Source organism: Rana temporaria, chromosome 1, assembly GCF_905171775.1.
Source record: "Rana temporaria chromosome 1, aRanTem1.1, whole genome shotgun sequence".
NCBI lineage: Eukaryota > Metazoa > Chordata > Amphibia > Anura > Ranidae > Rana > Rana temporaria.
The window spans coordinates 435,923,079-435,944,974 of record NC_053489.1 but is presented as its reverse complement, the minus strand read 5'-3'; positions in this window follow the sequence as shown (position 1 = coordinate 435,944,974).

Below are 21,896 nucleotides of genomic sequence, written 5' to 3'. Positions count from 1 at the left end.
TGGGGTCTATTAGACCCTAGATCTTTCCTCTGACCACACCAAGATCGGTGTGATAAAATGCTTTCCCAATTTCTCAATGGCGTTGTTTATATCCAGGGGGGGGACATTCCCTTCCACTGCTTGTAAAAGCAGTCTAGAGGCTAATCAGCCACTAGGATTGCTTTTACATGAAAGCCGACCGCTGGCTGAAAAGAATGCTACCAAGATGATACCTAAACCCACAGGCATCATTCTGGTATAACCAGCAACATGCCAGTACGTTGATGGTCCTTGTAATTGTCATTGTAATCTTTTTTTTCATGCAGCCTGTTGGCTTAACGAAAAAAAGAGATTGATCGGTGGGTATGCCCACCATTAGAATACCTCCCTTCATCCACCCACTTCTAATGATGGGCATACATGCTGAAGCATGGGGGCATCCTCCCGCAAAAAAGTTATGCCGCGCATACACGGTCAGACTTTTCCACAGGCAAACCTCCGTCGGAATTTCAACCGTATGTATGCGTAATAAAAATGTCAGGTGCATACACACGGTCGGACTTTTCCACGGGCAAGCCTCCGTCGGAATTTCGACCGCATGTACGCGGCATTAGGAGCAAAATCACTCCTCCGCACCTAATGCCCCCATGCTTTGGCATATATGCTCTTTTTTTAACTGTGGGGGTGAAATCACCTCCTACAGTGTTGGAGTTGCGGCTTTATGTATCGTGGAAGCAAACGCTGTTTTTTATTTTATATTTTTTTGTGTTTTTATTTTTTACTTTTTTTAACACTTTTTTTGTAACTGTTCAACTTTTCGGTTCCAGGTTTGGGTCTCTCAAAATGCGATGGCATCTTGGGAGACCCTGTGTAAGTGTGTCCTAGCCTGTGAAATGCTTTACCCTACGTTAAAACTTCAATCGTGTGTGTAAGCGTAAAAAACACATGCCAATGCAAAGACCAGAATTGCCAGGACAGGCGGGACAATCATAACTGGTGTCACACCTATATCCCTGCTTGCTACAGACACAACATCTTTTTTGGGGGGCTTGTTGGGTAGGGGTACTCTCGAGGACAAAAGGAAAATGCCTCTCATGCAGTCGGCTTACTGCATTTGGTTGGGAATGGTGAGGTGTAGAACCGCCTGGATACAGGAGTTCTAAGATGATCTCATCCTGGAATTTAAGGAAGGATCCAGTCCGTCCTGAAGCTCTGCATATTTTTGTTATATTGGTGGACACAGAGGGGTTTCTCCACAAGACCAGCCGCCGTACGAATTTGTATTTGCGTGTCTGCGTGAAGGGTGGTAAGAACGAAAACATTCTTATTTGCCCGCCACTTCACAGCGAGCAAATTATTACACCTTGAGCAGGCTCTCTCCCCCAGCCTAAGACGGGAATCTACAAGCTGCTGGGGAAAGCCCCCGCGATTAGGTCGCATGGTGCCACATGCCACATGCTCCAATCTGATGATCAAACAAGTAATAATTGTCCACATACAAGTGGTACCGAATAAGGGTGACACCAAGTCCCACACAATCTTGCCAGTGCTCCCTATGTAATCTGGGCAGTCCTTCCGGCTCTACCTGACTATCTTTTCCCTCACAAACCATAAAGCTCCATGTATAGCCTGTTGCCCTGTCACAGAGCTTATAGAGCTTGACCCCGTATCTGGCACGCTTGCTACACTCTAAAAAATAATGTCTTGGCTCAACAAAAAAAAATAACGCAACAGTTTGCATCAAGCTTTTTAAGTTATGACAATGTCAGGTAAAATTAAGTGGAAGCAACAACCTACATTGTGTTGAGGTAATTAGCTTTTCTGCTAGATATAAATGCATTTTTATTTACCATCCACTTAATTACTGGCATTATAAACACATGTTTTTAAGTTGAGTAGTCAACAATATTAAGTTGCTCCAATTAGTTTTTCCAGTTTCTACAATAATTTTTTTAAGTCACATGTACTTAATTTCTACAATTATGAGCACACTTTCTTTAGGTTAATAAACAGCTAAACTCAAGTTGGTCCAAAGTTATTTTCTCTATTAGTGTTTAGCTTTGTTTTTATACTAGCTTTCACAAATAAATTCATTCAACAACACAATTGTTAAACAATTAGACCCCTTTCACACTGGAGTGGTTTGAAGGCGCTATTGCGCTTAAAATAGCGCCTGCAAACCGACCCTAAACTGTGTCTCCAGTGACCCTAAAGCTTTGTCTCCAGTGTGAAAGGCCAAGGGCTTTTACATTGGAGCGGCACTTTACCGCAGACGCACTTACCGCCCCAGTGTGAAAGGGGCCTTAAGTTTATTACACAAAACAGTTGAGTTTTTTAACATAAATAGTAAAGTTAACAAAAATAGAAAATAAGTTTCAAACATAAAGATTTGTACCATGTATAATATATCCTAATATATCTAAAACCACAGTGCCAAATATAAACTTAGGACCGTCTCACACCGGAAATTGCACAGGAATGCACTGTATGTTCACATGCGATTCACATGCAGTTCTGTGTAGTGCGATTTCAGCTCATTCATTTTGGATGGGCTGAATTTGCACTGCACTAAAAGTAGTGAGCCAGATTCACGTAGAACTGCGGCGGTGTAACGTATCGTAGATACATTACACCGCCGCAAGTTTTCATCGCAAGTGCCTGATTCACAAAGCACTTGCAATGAAAACCTACGCCGGCGGCCTCCGGCGTAAGCCCGCGTAATTCAAAGGGGCGTGTGCCATTTAAATTAGGCGCGCTCCCGCTCCAGACCTACTGCGCATGCTCCCTTTTGAATTTCCCGCCGTGCTTTGCGTGAAGTGACGTAATTTTTTCGATCGGCGACGTGCGTAGCGTACTTCCGTATTCCCGGACGTCTTATGCAAACGACGTGAATTTTTTAATTTCGACGCGGGAACGACGGCCATACTTTATACAGCACATACGTGTGCTGTGTAAAGTTAAGGCACCAAAAACGACGACTAACTTTATGACAGGAAACTAGACTAGCGGCGACGTAGCAAACACGAAAAACCGTTGTGGATCGCCGTAACTCCTAATTTGCATACCCGACGCTGGTTTACGACGCAAACTCCCCCCAGCGGCGGCCGCGGTATTGCATCCTAAGATCCGACAGTGTAAAACAATTACACCTGTCGGATCTTAGGGATATCTATGCGTAACTGATTCTATGAATCAGTCGCATAGATACTCTGAGAGATACGGCGGAGTATCTGAGATACTCCGTGTATCTCCTTTGTGAATCTGGGCCAGTGTATCTACAATTGGAAACTCATTGCAACCGGATCACATGGTACTTCTGTACCACGTGATCCAGTGCAAGCAAACACACTGCGTTTGTGATCTGCATTTGGGGTGTCATTAGCTTAAAATTGACACTCACTGCAGAACACAGCTGCAGTGCATTTTAAACATGGTGTGGGAAATTCTCATGGATACACCGCTCCTACAGCACCCCTGCCCATTGAAATTATTGGGCAGCACCACCGGCAGCGGCACTTTGCCGGCGGTTTTAACCCTTTTTTGCCCGCTAGTGGTTGTTAAAAACACCCCGCTAGCGGCCGAATAGCACCGCTAAAAATAGCGGCGCTTTACTACTGACGGCGCCTCAGTGTGAAAGCGGCCTTAGGGCAAGTAGGAAGAGGGAAGAGGGAGCTGATAAGGGGGAAAGAGCATCCAAAAAAAAGAAGAAAAACAGACAAATAGGAATACCACAATAGTGGCCATAGGTTGGAGGGGAGAGAGGAAAACAGTCCCTCCGTCTCCAAGGAAAGAAGACAATAAACAATCAGACTATTGGGGTTTATTTGCTAAAGGCAAATCTGAAAGATCTGAAATGAGGGGAAGCTCTGCTGATTTTATCATCCAATCATGTGCAAGCGAAAATGCTGTTTTTATTTTCCTTGCATGTCCCCCTCAGATCTACAGTGACAGCACTTCCAAGTGCACCTTCAGTGCAAAGTGGATTTGCCTTTAGTAAATATTTTAAACAAACCATGAAGTCTTGAATATAGTTTGCCATAGAAGCTAAAATCTATAATACACTGACTCCCCTGGCACAAAAAAAAACAAAAACTTTTTCAAGCTTAGCAGATTTTACAAATGGCGCACTATCAATGCTACCCACTGACATGAGGCAATGATGTTCACAAGGCTAAAAACAACCAGCACTATATTAGGACAAAGTTTGTTAGTTGGTGTTGCCTTTTAACACCTAGTTCTCGAGCTATAGGCTATAAGGGATTACAAACAGTAATAGTTCCAAATTTCTTTGTAAAGCAAATTATTTTCACCTTTAAAAATGTCTTTCATATTTCTGTGCAGCAGCAGGTCTTCCTTCCAACATGTCTCAGCTTTTTCTGCGTTATGTTGGTGGGGGAGGAGACTTGCAATAACTCAAGATATAACAAAATTGAGTTACCAAGTCCATTTTATTAAGTTACCACAACTTAAATTTCCTTTTACATCAATGAATGCAGAAATGGGACTGTACACAACACACAAAATTAGGTTGCTGTAATTTCCAACATTATAATATCAACAGAACTTATTAAAATAGGTTTTCAACGTAAAAAGTTTATTTAAAACAATAAATTTGAATTTTTACCTTGGAAATATGCATTTAATTAAGTGGTGGTAACAGGTCTCTCGAATTACTTTTTAGAGTGTAGGAAGGTACTGCTTGAAAGACAAGCAGACAGAAAATTTAGTTAGGGACTCATCAACGCAGACAACTTGATGGGGAGTATACAAGGCTGCAAATCATTCGTTAAAGTGGTTTATGAGGTGCCGAATTTTGTTGAGCCGGTCGTATTCAGGGTCTCCACGTGGACGAAAAAGTTCATTGTCATTGAATTGCAAGAAACGGAAGATCGCCTCGTATCGTTTCCTGGCCATGGAAGCAGAGAACACGGCCTATATGGTCATGTGGACTTGTGGACCAATAAGTCCGCAACTTAGGAAATTGATGTATGCCCATGTTGAGGCAAAGGCCCAGAAGGTCTAAAATTCGGAAACCATAAGTGGTTTCCATTCTCTGGCAAGGACGGAATGGGGATTAGCGGCGATGAAATTACCAGCATATAAATTACTCTGGTCCACAATAGATCTATAGAGATCTTCCGTGAAAAACAGCGAATAAAAATCAAGTGATATAAAATCAGCTGTTTCCACCTGAATACCGGGTTGGCCAGTGAATGGGGGAAGTACGGGTTCTGCAGAAGTGGTGGGGACCCAATCAGGATAGGCAAATTCTGCAGGAAGGGCACTATGGGCACGACGGGCCTGTCTTTGTCTTCTTCTTGGTGGCAGTGGGACATTACTTGTGCTTGCCACCTCACCAGCTTGAACTGCACTTATGGGACTCGCCACGTCACCACGTGATACTGCAGTGCTGGATGAACGACCAGGGTGTACTAGGCCGCTGGTGCTTACCAGTTCACCAGAAGGAATAACGGCGCTAGTACTGGCTCTCTGCTCCATACGAGGGTCCTGCGGTTCTTGCGCCTCAACAACATCAGAATGGGGTCCGGAAGGCCTGCCCTTAGCAGGGACCTCACTTTCGTCGACAGAGCTATCTGACATGGAGCCGCTGTCTTCTACGGGGATGTATTCTGAGTCAGAATCTGACAGATGCGTGACCTCCTCTTCACTATCTGTCATGCTCAGAAACTTGTAGGCCTCTTTACTAGTGTACATTCGCTTTGCCATTTTGGGCTCTAAATTTAGTGGTACACTAGTAAGGATTCACAGGTAAAAAAGCACCTGATCTGTCAGCAAATATAGAAAACGCGTCCAAAAAAAACTGTTAGCGATCGCAGGGATCAGGTCTGACTCTGCGAACTCTGCAGTTATGTGTGTTGTGTTTTGTAAGTGACAGTGATCGATCGATACTGCACTTGGCTGGGCTGGGCTGGGCGGAGGGGCAAAACGCAGGTGGCGAACCTAAATAACGAAATAACTAATTGGCTAACCAGCGTCACTAGTGACACTTATACGGAGATCACTGGTGAAAGGGTTAACTCTAGGGGCAATCAGGGGGTTAAAACCTTTATTAGAAAGTATGTGGGGGTACCTGGCGGCACCAGCGACACTAATACAGCGATCAGAAAAACGATCGCTTAGTGACACTGGCGACGGGGGTGAAAGGGTTGACTGGGGGGGGGGGGCGATCCAGGGGTTAAGCCTTTATTAAAGGGGGATAGGGGGCTACCCTGGACCTAAAGGGGCCTAAAGCTAATGTCCCTTACACTTTTTACAGTCACAAATGACACTAAATGCAGTGATCAGTAAATAAATGATCACTGCAATCAGTGACATTGTGACTGGGGGCTGGGGGGGTGATCGGGGGTGATCTGGGGGTGACTGGGGGGTGAAGGTGTGCCTATGTGTACTGTGTGAGTGTGCTGTTTGGTGCAACTCACGTTAGATGTCTTCACTCCACGATCTCCGGTCAAAAAGTCTGCCTCGTGGAGCGTGACATCACTTCCTCTGCCTGTGTTTACATTATACAGGAAGAGGAAGCATCTGATTCGCTGGGAGCGATCGCGAGGGGGTGGCCAGAAACCAATGGCTGCCCCCTCATCCCGGATTGCTCCCACAGCAAACCAGACCGCCGCATGTACCGGGAGGGGGTCCGATCGGGCCCCTGACCCACAGGAAGGCAGACACATGCCTGTACATGCGGATGTATATGTACATGCGGCGGTCTTTAAGTGGTTAATGGAACCTATTTAGAAAATACAAAACAAACCTTTACAACCCCTTTAAGTAGTGGATATGTATGGATTTATTTTGGAAAGTAAGAATATTGTTCAGTGTCACGTTAACGCCCACTAGCAATGCTGACAAACACATCTGTCAGAGCTTTACAGTCATGTCCTCTTGGAAGAAGATTAACCACTTGCTTACTGGGCACTTAAACCACCTTCGTTCCCGGAGCAATTTTCAGCTTTCAGCGCTCTCACACTTTGAATGTTAATTACTCAGTCATACAACATTGTATCCAAATGAATTTTTTGTCCTTTTTTTCATACAAACAGAGCTTTCTTTTGGTGGTATTTGATCACCTCTAGACTTTTTATTTTTTGCGCTATAAATGAAAAAAGGCGATTTTTTTTGAAAAAAAATGAATTTTTCTTAGTTTATGCGATACAATTTAGCAAAATATTAATTTTTCTTCATAAATTTTGGGCACAATTTATACTGCTACATGTCTTTGGTAAAAATAACCCAAATTAGTGGATATTATTTGCTCTTTGTGAAAGTTAGAGAGTCTACAAGCTATGGTGCAAATCATTAAAAAATTATCACACCTGTTGTACCGGTGCCTATCTCATTTCTTGGGGCCCTGAACACGCCAGGAAAGTACAAATACCCCCCAAATGACCCCTTTTTAGAAAGTAGACATTCCAAGGTATTTAGTAAGATGCATGATGAGGTTTTTAATGTTGTAATTTTTTCCCACAATTCTTTGCAAAATGAATATTTTTTTATTTTTTTTTCCCCTCACAAAATTGTCATTGTAATAGGTTATTTCTCTCACATGGCATGTGTATACCACAAATGACACCCCAAAATACATTCTGCTACTCCTCCTGAGTATGGCGATACCACATGTGTGGGACTTTTTCACAGCCTGACCACATACAGAGCCCCAATATGCAGGGAGCACCATCAGGTGTTCTAGGAGCATAAATTACACATCTAACTTGTTGACTACCTATTACATTTTTTGAAGGCCCTGGAGCACCTGGACAATGGATATGCCCACAAAGTGACCCCATTTTGGAAAGCTAACACCCCAACGTATAATCTATGAGGCATAATGAGTCTTTTGAACGATTCATTTTTTTCCAAACGTTTTTGGAAAATGTGGAAAAAAAATGAAAACGCTATTTTTTTACGCAAAGTTGTCCATTTATAAGATATTGCCAACACATAGCCTGTACATAGCAAAAATTACACCCCAAAATACATTCTGCTACTCCTCCTGAGTATGGCGATACCACATGTGTGGGACTTTTTCACAGCCTGACCACATACAGAGCCCCAATATGCAGGGAGCACCATCAGGTGTTCTAGGATCATAAATTGCACATCTAACTTGTTCACTACCTATTACATTTTTTGAAGGCCCTGGAGCACCTGGACAATGGATATGCCCACAAAGTGACCCCATTTTGGAAAGCTAACACCCCAATGTATAATCTATGAGGCATAATGAGTCTTTTGAACGATTCATTTTTTTCCAAACGTTTTTGGAAAATGTGGAAAAAAAATGAAAACGCAATTTTTTTACGCAAAGTTGTCCATTTATAAGATATTGCCAACACATAGCCTGTACATAGCAAAAATTACACCCCAAAATACATTCTGCTACTCCTCCTGAGTATGGCGATACCACATGTGTGGGACTTTTTCACAGCCTGACCACATACAGAGCCCCAATATGCAGGGAGCACCATCAGGTGTTCTAGGATCATAAATTACACATCTAACTTGTTGACTACCTATTACATTTTTTGAAGGCCCTGGAGCACCTGGACAATGGATATGCCCACAAAGTGACCCCATTTTGGAAAGCTAACACCCCAACGTATAATCTATGAGGCATAATGAGTCTTTTGAACGATTCATTTTTTTCCAAACGTTTTTGGAAAATGTGGGAAAAAAATGAAAACACAATTTTTTTATGCAAAGTTGTCCATTTATAAGATATTGCCAACACATAGCCTGCACATAGCAAAAATTACACCCCAAAATACATTCTGCTACTCCTCCTGAGTATGGCGATACCACATGTGTGGGACTTTTTTACAGCCTGGCCACATACAGAGCCCCAATATGCAGGGAGCACCAACAGGTGTTCTAGGGACACATAGCATGCACATGACAAGAATTACACCCCAAAATACATTATGCTAAGCAAAGGGTAAACAAAAAAATGTACCTGTGGTTTTAGTAGCGCAGTTGTCCACGGGACGATAGCACTGGTCCAGGCAGCAGGCAGGGACTTGGTCAGCAAAAGAAAATGCAATTGTCCAGGCAACAGGCATGATGGCATAGGTCCTACAGGCAGCAGGCAGAAGTAGGGCCTCGTTCAGGACAGAATGGGGACAGGGGTAGAGGCTTCTCCCACCCAAATCTCTTTGAAGCCTCCGGGCAACCAGACCCTAATCTAGAATGAGAAAACAAACAATAGTTTTCTTCATCCAGAAAAACAATTCTGGAGCCCCTCACATGTGAGACCCCTGTGCTATGAATCCCACTAGTCCACTGGCAGGGTAAAAGATCAGTTCAAGAGGCAGGCAAAAAGAATGGTCAAACAGTCCAAGGTCAGTTCCAGATCAGGCAGAGGTATAAACAGAATCGGTAGGCATAAGCGTGGTCAAATAACAGTCCAGGGTCAGTTCCATATCAGGCAGAGGTATAAACAGAATCGGTAGGCATAAGCGTGGTCAAATAACAGTCCAGGGTCAGTTCCAGATCAGGCAGAGGTATAAACAAAATCGGTAGGCAGAATCGTGGTCAAATAACAAGCCAGGGTCATAAGCAGAGGTATAAGGGGTGTGAAGGTAAATGGCAGGAAGGGACTAATAATTTAGTGAGGAATGGTAAATGCGGAAACAGTCAACTACGCAGAGGCCTGGTTGGGAAGGGCATTGGGCACAATTATAAGTGGTGTCTCTTCTCACTCCTCCTTTGGAGCACACCCGGCATTTCTTTTGGCGTTTTTGGCCTGTTGGTTTGGGAGGGACTCTATCTGGGAAGTGGCGCTCGTGAAGTCGGCTAACCACATCGGATCGAATGGTTGCTGGTGGGTTGCTGGGGTATAAAAGGGCAGTGGTGACTTCCTCCTGGTAATAAAGGTAGGATTTGGGTCTTGGAGTGGATTTCCGATAGATTACATAAGTATTATACATGGCCAAATTGAATAGGTAAATAGAAACTTTCTTGTACCACTGGTAAGATCTTCTCGTGGAAAGGTACGGTTCCAGCATCTGGTCGTTCAAGTCGACACCCCCCATGAACTTATTGTAATCTTGAATGCATTTTGGTTTCCGGGTTTGCCCATTCCTCCTCCTGATGGTAACAAATGTGTTTTTGTGGATGGTTGAAAGAACGTACACATCCCTTTTGTCCCTCCATTTCACGGCCAGAACTTCCTCATTGCGTGCACTCGCCGTCTCCCCTTTTTTTAATTTTTTGGTGACAAGGCTTTGAGGAAAGCCCTTCCGGTTCGACCGTACGGTGCCGCATGCTGGTGTCTTTTTTCTGTAGAGGTTTCGGAACAGGGGCAAACTTGTGTAGAAATTGTCCACATACAAGTGGTAGCCTTTCTCCATTAGTGGGTTTAGGAGTTGCCAAACAATTTTCCCGCTGGTCCCAATGTAGTCTGGACAATTAGGGGGGTGTAGCTGGCTGTCCTTTCCTTCATATATGTTGAAGGCATAGGTATATCCGGTGGCACGGTCACATAATTTGTAGAGCTTCACTCCATAGCGGGCCCTTTTGGAGGGAATAAATTGCTTTATGCCGAGCCTTCCAGAAAACTTTACAAGGGACTCGTCAACACAGATGTTTTGGTCCGGGGTAAACAACTGGGGGAAAATTTGGGAAAAATAATCAAGAAGTGGCCGAATTTTATAAAGTTTGTAAAAATTTGTGTCATCTCGCGGAGGGCACTGGGTATTGTCACTGTAATGTAGGAATCGCATTATCATTTGATATCTGGACCTGGGCATTTTTGAGGAAAAGACGGGCATGTGATAGATGGGGCGTTTTGACCAATAGGAACGTATTTGGTTTTTGTGGTTTAGTCCCATACAAAATACGAGGCCCAAATTTTTTTTAAATTCCTCCACTGTTACGGGTCTCCACTCGAAGGGACGGGCATAATAGGACGTGGGGTGACTGGAAATAAATTGTTCGGCATAGAGATTGGACTGGGAAACAATTGAGGCAAGCATGTCGTCTGTAAAAATTAGATTGAAAAAATTGATCGGGGCGAAATTTTCTGTGTCCACTTGGACTCCTGGCTGGGCCGTGAAAGGGGGAATGTTGGCTTCTCCTGAATTAGGAGGAAGCCACAAGGGGTACTGAAGGGAATAGGGAAGGCTGGCATGGGACCTACTGGTACGTGACCTTGCTTGACGAGGTGTTGCGGTTCTGGTGGATGAAACACGGGTGCTGGTGGATGGCACCACGGTGCTGGTGGATGGCACTGCCTCCTCAGCAATACGCCTTCGTCTGACGGGCGGACCCTCCTCCTCCTCATTCTCTTATTCCTCTTCCTCCTCCTCTTCCTCCTCTTCCTCCTCTTTCTCCTCTTCCTCCTCTTTCTCCTCTTTCTCCTCTTCCTCCTCTTCCTCCTCTTTCTCCTCTTCCTCCTCTTCCTCCCCCTCCTCCTCCCCCTCCTCCTCCGATGTCTCTGTTCCACTGCTGACTACTGGCTCGTAGTCAACGTCAGATTCGGCGCCTGAATTTGCAGAGGAATCCGAATGGGGGAGCTCCCCGTTGCTCCCATCGGCCGCAATAATTTCATACGCCTCCTTGAGTGAAAATGACCGTTTAGCCATTCTTGTTGATGACACTGACAGGTGTCACTGATGACACTGACAGGTGTCACTGACGGCAAATGGCACGGGCAGGTGGCACGGGCAGGAGGCACGGGCAGGTGGCACAGGCAGAAGGCACGGGCAGGTGGCACAGGCAGATAGCACGGGCAGATGGCACAGGCAGATGGCACGGGCAGATGGCACGGGCAGATGGCACGGGCAGATGGCATGGGCAGATGGCACAGGCAGATGGCACAGGCAGATGGCACGGGCAGATGGCACAGGCAGATGGCACGGGCAGATGGCACAGGCAGATGGCACAGGCAGATGGCACGGGCAGATGGCACAGGCAGATGGCACTGATGGCAGATTGCACTGGCAGGTGGCACTGATGGCAGATTGCACTGGCAAGTAGCACTGATGGCAGATTGCACTGATGGCAGATGGCACAAGCAGGTGGCAGGTGGCACTGATGGCAGGGGCAGGTGGCACTGATGGCAGGGGCAGGTGGCACTAATGGCAGGGGCAGGTGGCACTGATAGCAGGGGCAGGTGGCACTGATAGCAGGGGCAGGTGGCACTGGCGTGAATGCACTGGCAAAGGGGGCACTGGGTGATTGCACTGGCAAAGGGGGCACTGGCAGGGACTGTTGGCACTGTAATAACTCTTTTTTTTTTTACTTTGAACTGTTTTTCTCACTCACTGATGCTTATCTCCTCACACGCGGTCTGTGTGTGAGGAGAGAAAGCCGGCGATGAGAGATGATCTCATTTGTTTACATTTGAGATCATCTCTCATTGGACGGCTAGATCGAGTGCTGAATGGCCGCTGTGATTCGCCATTCAGCACGATCTGTGATTGGCTGTGTCCGATGGACACGGCCAACACAGTTTTTACCCACGATTCGCGATCGAGGGGACCCGCAGGAGCAGGTAAGTACAGGACGTCCACGGACGTCCACCTGGCACTTCAGATCTGCGCTGCGGACGTATTTTGTCTATAGCGCGGATCTGAAGTGGTTAAAAAGGGTATTTTCATTACAAACTGTACAGTATGCAGTAGGTATAAGAGCACTAGCGAGGCGACATTAAAAATGTGGGTTATTTTAGCCTTTCTTATGGTAACCTAATATTACAAAGTATTTTATCATAGTGCTTGGAGATTAATTACCGTACTTTGTCATACTTAGAGAAAAAAGGCTCATCTGAAGTGTGAGCTTGACTCATTTTAGAGCCTTTCAGGTTTGGTATTTTGAGGTGAATCTCTCACTAAAAAAGTAGGTTGCTACTTGAGACTTCAATTTCATTTCTAAAGACTTTCAGCTACCAATATTCTGATTCACTTGACATGATATACTTGCAAAAGAAGAGGAATACTTATATTCCCAGCAAAATGCTACTGGCTGCTTTCAAAGTGCAGTACAATTAGGTATTGCAAACATCAAGGATGCTTGACTCAAACAGTTTATAAAGAAATGAGTAAAACTAGCAGCATTTAGCGCAAAGTACAGTAAAACCTTTTATTAACTTGGTTTGAGAGTGTTTTGCAAGACAATATCATTTTCTTATAAATCTTGACTTGATATACAACCAATATCTTGATATACAAGTAGCGTCACCTCACAACTAAGTATAAAAGAGAAGAGAGGCGCCTCTAAGGCCCCGTACACACGGTCGGACAAAACCGATGAGAATGGTCCGTACGGCCTGATATGTGTACACACCATCAGTTCAAAATCCGATCGGGTCAGAACGCGGTGACGTAAAACACAAGACGTGCTGAATAAAACGAAGTTCAATGCTTCCAAGCATGCGTCGACTTGATTCTGAGCATGCGCGGGTTTTGAACCGATGCTTTTCTGTACTAACCATCGGTTTGGTCCCATGGGGCAGCGGTCCATCGGTTCGGTTTTGAAGCCTTAGTGTAGCAATATGGTTACATTTAATGAAGGTACAACATTTAGTAACTCACATGGTTGATGATTAAAATAGACACATCTAAGTATGTAGGCATCCAAGGTAAAGCTGTCCACATAGACCGTCCTCCGCACCACCATCAACATCGTTCCTTCCATGCTGTGTTCCACGAGTGCTTCAAACCTTGCTTTCAAATCGCTCTACTGCAGGGTAGTCTTCCTGGTCATGATTGCAGACTGACATCGGTAAGAAAAACAAATAAAATACTAAAGCGCTGATACGGATTCAACTCAAAAATGTGAAACTTTTTATATAAATGGGTAGCAGCTGCAACTATTCAAATTTTGTTCTGACACCACATAATATATATATATATATATATATATATATATATATAAAACAAATAATAGTGCGCTAAACCTCAAATGTATAATTAATAATAAACTTCAATAAATACGTGAATATAATAGTGACCAAATATTAACATATATATATATATATATATATATATATATATATATATATATATATATATATATATATATATGCAAAAAGTCCACATGCACAAAAATATATATATTTCTTCAATGCTGACAAAAAGAATAAAAAGACATGAATAAAAAAAAATAGCTCACCATCACCTGTAATTTGTCAACCTACTGATCTGCTAGGCAACCACACACTCACAAATCCCTGTCTGACAGATCTTCTAGCTAAGGCCATACACAAAGCAAATCGTTGAGGAGGACGGCTGACTGACACGAGAAAGGTAACTGCCGGGCGGGGGGAGGGGGGCAAACTGGCGGCATTTGATGGGGCAAACTGGCTGCATTTGAGGGGGCAAACTGGCGTTATTGTAGTTGCTTCTCTTGGTCTAAACAATTCTTCTCAAAGAAGCCATATAGGTGAAACATCTCAAAGGCTTAATTTAAGTTTAAACTGTGATAATGAATTTGCATTGAAAAACTCTTATGATTTTAAAATAGATTTTATTGTGGATATAATAAATTGTTACATTTTTAACTATTTGGTGTTTTCTTATGATACTAGAAAATTCCTATTGCTTAAATGTTTGCCTTGGAGCAATGAGAAGGGTGGAGATGATTAGGTGTAAGATTGTAGTGGAGAAATCTGAGGAAAAGACAGAACAGTAGTAAGGGAGGATTCAGTTAATGGACAGGAGCGGTTGCAAAGGACTGGATGACGCATTTTACATATTGTACCAAATGCAACTGACCCACAGGTATATTCCACTGATAATCCTGGGGGCGCTTCACATAGCTCTCCTGTTTCCACCTTTTTTCACACATCAGTTGGTTTCAGTCTCTGCCTGCAGTATATAAGCCGTGATAAAGCTACCAACCAGTTGGGTACCACATGAGAGGACACGAATCTGCATTACAAAACTCAGTTCTATCAATCAGCAGCAAAAGGCCCATACTCGGTTTCTATTCTCTTTCTACAATGTATTGTCATGTCTCTCCCCAATCCTTAACATTCTCTCTCTGCATCCTTTGCAACATTGCATAGAATAAGGGGGGAATGAAACTGGGGCTTTGTGTGAGGCAATGAGGGGTAGATTCATGTGCCTCCATCCCTAATATATTTGAACAAGGGGGAGAGGTTGGTGGGACTTTAAATGAAGCACACTGCTAAAAATTAAAAATGCATTTATGTTTATTGATTCCTGATACTTAATTGTATACTGGTAATAACTGTAATAATAATAGCATTGGGTAACAGATTAATGGTTCATGTGTATACACATATATTCCAACATAGATAAGGGTAATAAATAGATACATGTAACCATATTGGAATCTGGAAACCCCCCTTGACCTGGGGGCCCCCAGATCCCAGCCCTCCTATGTGAATGAGTATGGTACCCATTCATTAAAAAAGTGTAAAAAGTGAATTTAGACACAACACATGTTTTTGACAATTCCTTTTTTTCATATGTCCCCCGGTGTAATTTCATCCTTAATTACGATGCCTGCCACCACCGATGACCCGAAAAAAGAAAAAACTCTGGTCTCATTGAATGCTCCCGCTTAATGCCTGCTTTGCCGTCTGACATTCCTAAGTGGCAGAGTCACCCCGTGACACCAGCGGGGGGCATGCAGTTTATTTTCAGAATTTTCTATTTCCACCAATCTTTTGTTTAAATTTCAGTTCTAAGTGGGGGAGCCCCCTGATAGCTGATAAGTCCTAGGTTGTCAAGGACACGGTGGCCAGCATCCTGGCCCGCTCCTTAACAACCAACCATTTCTTCACACAGAATTCAAATCAGATGAATAAACAAAACAAAATTATATGAATTTCAACAAAATTCATTACTATTTCTTTTCGGAAATTTAGATATATCCGAAATCCGCGCATTCTCAGTATCACGTCGAATTTTCAAAGTAAATTACGCCCGCTCAATGCTTAGTCGACGTAAACGTAACCTACGCCCAGCCCCATTCACGGACGACTTACGCAAACGACGTAAAATACAATGCTGTTCGTACGTTTCCGACATCCATACCTAACATGACTTACCCCTGCTTTATGAGGGGCAACTTTACGCCGGTCCGACGCCTTACGTAAACAACGTATCTTGATACGCCGGGCGCACGTACGTTCGTGAATCGGCGTATCTAGCTCATTTGCATATTCAACGCAGAAATATACGGAAGCGCCCCTAACGGCCAGCGTAAATATGCACCCCAAGATACGACGACGTAAGAGACTTACGCCGCTCGTATCTAGGCAACAGTGAGGCGTATCTGATTCTATGAATCAGGCGCAGAGATGCGACGCCTCACACTCAGAGTTACGACGGCGTATCTGGAGATACGCCGTCATAACTCCTTTGTGAATCCGGGCCTATAACTTTCCTACAGACTACAGTAACTAATATACACTGATTTGTGTTATTTGTATCAAAGAAATTTGGCAGATTACATTTTAGCGTACATTTCACAAAGATTTGTTTTTGCAACATTTTATAACAAACATTAAAAAATCTATTTTAGTCTTATGTAGCAAAAAAATAAAAAACTGTTATCTGTTTTTGAGGTGATCATTTGTCAAGAGGGATAAGTAAATCCACTCCAGCCTTATGCCTTATGCCGCGTACACACGATCATTTTTCGGCATGAAAAAAAAACAAAGTTTTTCCAACTTCATCATTAAAACGACGTTGCCCACACACGGTCGTTTTTAAAAAATGCTCTAGCAAAGGGCAGTGACGTACAACACGTACAACGGCACTATAAAGGGGAAGTTCCATGCGGATGACGCCACCCCTGGGGCTGCTTTAGCTGATTCCGTGTTAGTAAAAGACGATTCACGCTTTTCTGTCTGTTACAGCATGATGAATGTGCTTACTCCATTATGAATGGTAGTTTTACCAGAACGAGCGCTCCCGTCTCATAACTTGCTTCTGAGCATGCGCAGGTTTTTAACGTCATTTTAGCCCACACACGATCATTTTTTACAACCCGAAAAACGACATAGTTTAAAAAGTAGTTAAAAAATGCAGCATGTTCGAATTTTTTTTTTTTTTCGTTTTTCAGAACCCGAAAAATGATGTGAAGCCCACACACGATCATTTTAAATATTTTTTTTTAAAAACAACGTTTTTTTCATGCCGAAAAATGATCGTGTGTACGCGGCATTAGACTTTCCATTGGCCTCTGTCTCCTGTGGCATCTCCAATCCATCTTCTCCTGTCTCTCACAAACCTCAGGACAGTCTCTCCATCTTTGGGTTTCATCTGATACTGAGAATACAAGTTTTTTTGAACCTTGGCCAATATGTCCAGTGATAAGTGTTTATGTCTCATCTCCCAATTTTATTTTTTAGAGTTGATTCAATTGCCTTACGTATGCATTGTTGGATTTGTGATTTTAATAATTAACTTACAGACATCCTGTCAGCAACATAAAGCTCCTGAACCATGTTTCATGAAATGCATTGAAATTCATGATCTACTGAGAAGCGGAAAATTGTAAATCATTATTTCTGGTGTGACCTTTTTATATCCTCTATCTGTGCTTGTGTTACCAGTTCCTGTTACCTCTCCTGGCCTGCCACTGCCACATTTACCAGTTCCTGACACTTCTACTGGCCTGCCTCCAATATGGCTACTACAACCTCTCCTGGCTCACCAACAATATCAGATTTTGCTGTCTCTGCTGGCCTGCCACAATTACCAGCTCTTGCCCTCTCGGCTGCCTGCCACATTACCAGCTCTTAACACCTTTCCTGGACTGCCACCCAGTGGCGGCTGGTGAAGTTTTTGGATGGGGGGGCGCAAGACTCCGCCCCTCCACGTTGATCCCTCCCACTTCTAATAAGCCACACCCCTTATAGAATCCACCCACTCCGTCCCCTGTATTCCACTTGCTTCCACTCATAGTGTCAGGAGTATACAGCTCAGCATCACAGGACAGAGTATATAGCCCCAGCATCACAAATCATGGTATATAGCGCAGCCTTACAGATCGGCGCAAACAAACTAAAAAATTACACTGTTAGTAATGAAGGACTCTAAATAGGCAGGAGATTACCAGAGACTGCGGACATACTGCATTAGATTACCAGAGACTGCGGACATACTGCATTAGATTACCAGAGACTGCGGACATACTGCAGGAGATTACCAGAGACTGCGGACATACTGCAGGAGATTACCAGAGACTGCGACATACTGCAGGAGATTACCAGAGACTGCGACATACTGCATTAGATTACCAGAAACTGCAGACATACTGCAGGAGATTACCAGGGACTGTGGATATACTGCACAAGATTACCAGAGACTGCGGACATACTGCACAAGATTACCAGAGACTGCGGACATACTGCACAAGATTACCAGATACTGCGGATATACTGCACAAGATTACCAGAGACTGCGGATATACTGCACAAGATTACAAGAGACTGCGGATATACTGCACAAGATTACCAGATACTGCGGAGATAATGCACAAGATTACCAGAGACTGCGGACATACTGCATTAGATTACCAGAGACTGCGAACATACTGCACTAGATTACCAGAGACTGCAGAGATACTGCACAATATTACCAGAGACTGCGGACATACTGCATTAGATTACCAGAGACTGCAGACATACTGCATTAGATTACCAGAGACTGCGGACATACTGCATTAGATTACCAGATACTGCGGACATACTGCACAAGATTATCAGAGACTGTAGACATACTGCATTAGAGAACCCATAATTCTGTGAATTGTGGCCCTAATGAAAGACTTTGTGTAGGGGGTGAAGGTTGGTATTTTTGCAGAAATGTACATGTAAAATAAATTTTGTAAATAAGTGGGCATGGGGGGGGACTGAAGGCTGCTATTTTGGCAGAAATGTAAATAAAATCCGGTAAATAAGCGTGGGGGGTTGGGGGGTGGGTGGAGATGGCCGCTATTTTGGCAGAAATGTACATTTAAAATAAATGACATTTGGTTAATAAGCGCGGGGGGGGGGGGGGTTTGGGGGGATTGGTAGTGATGGCTATAATTTTGGCAGAAATGTACATTTAAAATAAATGACATTTGGTTAATAAGCGCGGGGGGGTTGGGGGGATGGTAGTGATGGCTATAATTTTGGCAGAAATGTACATTTAAAATAAATGACATTTGGTTAATAAGGGGGGGGGGGGGGGACAGACGCTATTTCGGCGGCACATTAGAATAATGAGCAGAAGAGCAGAGGGGAATGTACATGTTACATGTACATGCTCCTCTGCTCATTAATCGTATGTGCTGCCGAAATAGCATCCGTCACCTACCTACCCCCCCTTATTAACTAAATGTCTTTTACAGTAAAAGACAGTCGGGGGGGGGGGGTGACGGATGCTATTTCGGCAGCACATACGATTAATGAGCAGAGGAGCATGTACATCATGTACATGTAACATGTACATTCCCCTCTGCTTCTCCTCCTCGTTATTGCCTGTTTGTTTTTCAGTACATTCCTCTCTGCTCCTCTGCTCACTTATCCTATGTGCTGCCGAAATAGCGTCCGTCACCCCCCTCACAAGACAAGACATGACAAGACATTTAGTTAATAAGCGGGGGGGGGGGTGACGGACGCTATTTCGGCATCACATAGGATTAGTGAGCAGAGAGGAATGTACTGAAAGACAAACGGGCAATAACGAGGAAGGGGGGGGGGCAGGGGGATCGTGGCACTGGCAGCTACTTTTTCGGGACTCAGTAATGTAATTAGTCCCGAGGGGGGAGTAAAGATAAGAGGTGGAGGGGGATGCTGCTGCATACCTTAATGTCCCGGGAGTTGGGACCACACGGGCGCTGAGCTGCAGAGTGTGCCGACGTCACTTCCTGTACCTCGAGTGACGTCGGACTTGGATCAATAGCGCATGCACCCGCTCGGCCATAATAATAAAGTCCATCGCGCCGGAAATTGTGGCGCGATGGAGAACGCCACAAAGGCATTTTTTGCCTTCCAATGTAGCGCCTCGCCTGCAATCTTGTGATTGCACAGACGTGGCGCTACCGCACTTTACTGTGCCCGGCAGTGCACAGTGCACATAAGGACCATATTTTTTTTCGTTTTTTTTTAAAGGGACATGTTTAAAAAAAAAAAAAAAAACTTTTTTTTTTATAATTTTTTTTTCTTTTACTGACTGGGGGAGGGGCGGCGGCGCCCGGGCGCCCTCTATGGACGGGCCGCCACTGCTGCCACCCTTACCAACTCTTGCCATCTCTCCTGGCTTTCAACCATTACTATCTCCTGCTGCCTCCTCTCCTGGTTTGTCACTACCACCATTGCCAGAATTGTCATACTGAGGGTTTCTTCTACGTGGTTCAGGGGCTCCTTAAAGGAGAAGTCCAGTCTAAGGCTGGGCTTCTCCTATGGGTCACATGAGTGCAATTCGTTTTGCACTTCTGTGACCCGTTTTCAGCGGAGAGAGGTCTGAAGTCCGCTCTCCGCTGACATCACTGGAATCAGTCCAGGCACCGCATCATCCTGTCTAAGGAAGTCTGGATCCACCAGGTGCCTGGACTGATAGCCATCTCAGCCTCTCAGTCCTCCCCGCCCCTCCACAGCTCAGCACTCCAGTGAACGTGGAGAAAAGAGGAGGAGAGCTGCTGATTGACAGTCAGCAGCTCTCTGCTCAGGGAGGTGAGAGAACCAAACCATCGGCGGTGTTCATGGCTCAGTTCTCTGTGAGAAGAGGCAGCAGGGAACATATGTCACTATCCCTGTCGCCTTACTGTTCTGTAGTTTTACTGAGATGTTCATGGTTATGGTGTCATTTTTATTGCTATTATAAAATTTAAATTGACCCTTATTATCAAGCGTATATAGAGAAATGATAAAGTGTACTCTTGCCAAATGGCACAAAACAGTACATTACATCAGAACCATATCAAAACATTTACACTTGCAGGCTACCTGAAGACCTGCTTAATTCATTTTTGAGATGAATAAACTCCAGTAAAAAAAAAAAAAAAAATAAGAAACCCACTCTAATATCTTGCCCAAAGACTGAGCACTGGTAGTATTTGATCGGAAGAGCTGATATTTTACGTAAGAGGTGGACACTTGATTTTTTGCATTAAGTAAATAATTTGGCACTGGATTATTTTGAAGAGTTAACAGGGTTCATTTATCCTGAAAGCACTATGAGAGAGGGGTTATGACACAGGATACCCAAAAGAAAAGTATGCAGACTCTGAAACCTACTTAAAATCAATAAAGGAAAAAGGGACCTTTAGGATAGCCCAGCACTCTGCTTTGGGCAAGGTCTCTACATATGGATGGAGCATCACAAATAGAGAGGTAAAGCCAGGGCCGGATTAACAATGGGGCTGATGGAGCTGCAGCTCCAGGCCCCTTTCTCAAGATAGGCCCATTTGCCCAAAAAAAAAAAAAAAATTTTTTTTTTTTTTTTTTTTTAAGATTTTTTTTTTTTTTTTAAGATCGAATTTGGGGGGTTGTAGCTCGATGAACAGAGGTCACAGAAACCCCACATTTGGGGGTATGCATGGGAAGAGCTACCCCACAACTGGTTAAAATATGGGACGGCTATCATTTATGGTTCCGGAGATATGGGCCTGCTTGCACAGCCTGTCAGAAGCTACATTCAGAGCGGCCAATATAAATACAAGCTGACACACTGCAGCAGACTGATAGGATCACAGTGCTTATAATAATTATTTGTATATTACTCATGGTAATTAACCCCTTGCCACCCAGGCCAATTCTGACACTTCTCTACTACATGTAAAAATCATCATTTGTTTTTTGCTAGAAAATGACTCTATGGTGGTCTTTGCACTTTTTATGTTGCAGGGTACAGAGCTGCACGATTCTGGCTAAAATGAGAATTGCAATTTTTTTGCTTAGAAGATAGATCACGATTCTCTCCTGATTGTTGCGGCGC